The sequence below is a fragment of the Propithecus coquereli genome, unplaced genomic scaffold (assembly GCF_000956105.1).
Source record: "Propithecus coquereli isolate 6110/MARCELLA unplaced genomic scaffold, Pcoq_1.0 Scaffold349, whole genome shotgun sequence".
Taxonomy (NCBI): Eukaryota; Metazoa; Chordata; class Mammalia; order Primates; family Indriidae; genus Propithecus; species Propithecus coquereli.
This window is the reverse complement of record NW_012149163.1, coordinates 1,257,457-1,260,788: the sequence shown is the minus strand read 5'-3', so window position 1 is coordinate 1,260,788 and position 3,332 is coordinate 1,257,457. Positions and strand designations below refer to the sequence as shown.

Below are 3,332 nucleotides of genomic sequence, written 5' to 3'. Positions count from 1 at the left end.
ACCTGATCTATTAAATGAAGGTACAACTACTACAGTGACACAATGACTTGTCATGTCAGGTGACTACTTATCACCAGGATTACTGTCATCTGGATTATACATTCCATAGATCTGTGAGGTATATGTGGTTTTAAAATGTTTTCCAAATAGCATATCACTTAAAGTGTTATATTTCATACTCCCCCAGTCCTTCCTCCACACATCCCTTTACCATGATCTCCTTTGTTCATCGCACCACTTACTCCTGGCTAACTCCCTCCAACCTTGTATCTCTACAGCAAACATCTGTTATGCTGACACCACGAAGGATTGTTGTGGTCATTTTTTAATTTTTATCACTTTTTTTGGAGTAGAAATGTATCAAGACCAGAGACATTTTATCTGAACACAATTACTCATAATGTCTTCAGCAATCCTACTTTTACAGATAACCCAGTTATGTTTACCATAGTAAATAACCAGAGACTTCCCAAAAAGTAGTCCCTTACTGCAAGGACCTGACGTTCTGCTCAACATGATTTTCCCAGAGCAGAACAAGTGAAATTCCATGTCTGCTCCTGGAGTCTGGAAAAAGGTATGAGAGAAGAGAGTAAGGAGACTGCCCCTTCCTTCTTTCCAGAAGGCTCTAAGTTAAGCCCAGTCACCTCAAGACAAGACAACCTGGAGAAAAAACTTTAGCCCTTTCTCTAACATAATAGCATCCCACTTCATTAAGTTGCATTAATGTTTGAGAATCTTTCAACAGTCATTACAGCCAAAAGTGCTTTCCTTAACAAAACTGATCTCTTTCTACTTGCCCGCGGCACCCGCTGTTTCACCATCTGACTGTTAGATTTAGTCTGGCTCCGCCTCGAGTTTATAACCATATTGCCCATAGAGCTGGACACGCAGGACGCTCAAGAACTGAACTGAAATGTGTGCTGAGCTCATGCCAGACCTAGACTGTCTAACGCTGCCTGTGCCCCCCTCTAAGGCAGCACGAGCCACAGGTGGCCACTGGAGACACAGACAGCCTATGCAGCGGATTTCAGAAATGAGGTACGATTTTAAAAATAATTAAAATATCTCATTCAGTTTTTCTGTTAATCGTACGTTGAAATCTTTCTTTGGATATTTTGGGTTAAATAAAACATCAACATTTTATTATTCTATGTGCCTGTGAGATATTTTTAAATTACATATGCGGATCGCGTTATACTTCTGTTGGACACCACTGGTCTAAAGGACGACAACATAAAAGCTATACATTTCAATCACGCCTTGTCTTTAGGAAGCGTTTTCTTTCATATCGCTTAGCGATTCCTCGCAGGAATCATCCGGCATACCAAAAGCCATGCCTCTCGCTCTAGGGGCTTCTAATCCCGGTCCCTGCCCCCCAGAAATTTTAGTTCTTTAAAAGCCAAGGACGGGCAAACCCTGTAAGGCGTTTTAAAGAGAACAGGACCCCGAGAACAGAATGTGGTTTTTGCCTCAGAAAAGTCCCTTGGGGGGCAGGGTAGTGCGGCGGCTCAGGCGGCGGGAGAGAAGACGCACGCGACGGCCTCGGGCCCTGGCGCGGAGGACCCGGGGTTCCCGCTCCGGTGTCTGGGCCCGGAGCCCTGCGCCGGTGGGCGACCTCCCCAAGATGGCCGCCGCCGAGGGGGGGGCCTGCTACGACCCCCTCCGAGCCCGCCCCCGCGCTGCCTGAGTGCCGATTGGGTGGGACGGCTCGGTCAGGAGCGGTGATTGGGCCGCACGGTGTGAGCTGGGCGGGACCGGAAGTGGTCTCAGCCTGAGGACTCCAGGGGTCTGGGGCTCGGCGTCGGTCCCCTGGGAATGTGGAGAGCTGGCAGCATGTCTGCGGAGCTGGGAGTCGGGTTCGCGCTGCGGGCAGTGAACGAGCGCGTGCAGCAGGCGGTGGCGCGGCGGCCGCGGGTGAGGAAGGGGGCCGCGTGGGCACGGCGGGCGGCCGCTTTGCGGAGAGGGACACTTGCGTGGGAATGGGTCGTCACGGTGACGCAGAGGGGTCTCCCGGAGGGGCGGGACCGTCGCCCGCCGAGGCGTCGGCGGGGGTTGCAGAGCCCCCGAAAGCCTAGCGAAGGATTTCCTCAACCACCTGGCCACGAGTCTGTTAGGTTTTCTGGAGGTTGCCTCAGTTGGAGCAGAAGGTACCCCCCACCTCGGGAAAATGACCGGTGTCCAGGCACCGTGGCCATTGCCCGTCGCTTCGTGTAGCGATCGACAGCCTTGGCGGACCCTGAGAAGGGCCAAGCCTGTGCCCCCAGGCAGCAAGAAAAGACCTCTAATGCAAGAGCACCCGGAGGAGACCAGATCCGCCCGAGATCACGTGTGTGGCAGTGTCTGACAGCTAGTAGTGCTCAGAAAATATCGGTTCCACCTGTAGGCCAAGGTGAGGGCGGATTGGCTGGACCTGGCAGGCACCAGAGCTGCACTTGCATGTTTGGGGCAGGAGGGAGCTGTCCGAGATCCAACCCCAAGCAGGTTAAGGGGAGATTTTCTTTTGTTTATATATAGTTAGCCCGGTCTTGGACTTTTATTAGCCCAAGAATCAAAATCTGCCCCCCTCAGTACAAGTTTAAGCTGAATGGTGTGGAATGAGACGCACCTGGACAGAGAGGTTAAAGGTTTCTCTGATCAAGCATTTATGGTATCAGAGCTCAGAATGCTGGACAGAAGACCTCTATTACAGTCTTTCCTTGACTACTCAGAATGTTACCTAGAACAAGTCACTTCACTACTCTGGCTCTCATTTTCCTCCGTGTACATGCGGTGGGATGAACTCTGAAAGCTCTAAGCTTCCCTTCTGGCATTAATGTTCTATGACTCTCAGTGATTCTCCCCCAAAAATCTAGGAATTCCCTTAATAAACATCACTCTGGGAGGTTCTCTTTCAGGGCAATTCTCAGGCAGATGGGCTGCCTGTTCCACTTTTCTCTCTGGAAACGATCAATTAATTCATTAACATAATCCTGAGAGTCATGACATGATCTCATAAGAGAAGCCCCTTGGAAGGAAGGGACAGGAGACGTTTTGCTAATTGACCTGACTCCTTCATGTCCTTGAGAATACTGTTCTGTGGAGCATCTGAAGACTGAACTATGCAGGGATTAATAAGTCTCTTCGCTTACTGCTTCTGTGTGCATTTGGATACAGCAGAATGCAGGGAAACCCTGCTGTTTAGGCCATGGCCATGAGAGGATATCAGATAGGTCTAATCCTCAGTCCAGAATTTTCTGTGTCCCAGTCTTAGTTGTGCCACTTGTTCTTGATTCATAGATTGAACGATCAATTACATAGTTACCCTAAGCCAGTCACTCTTATAGTGAAGGGGG

At 50.0% G+C, this 3,332-nt stretch overlaps 1 protein-coding gene across 1 annotated transcript in view; it reads left to right on the top strand.

The window, feature by feature from the left end:
- Positions 1 to 3,332, top strand: part of PROSC (proline synthetase co-transcribed homolog (bacterial)) — a 41,492-nt gene that overhangs the window by 6,607 nt on the left and 31,553 nt on the right. The window lies entirely within an intron of this gene.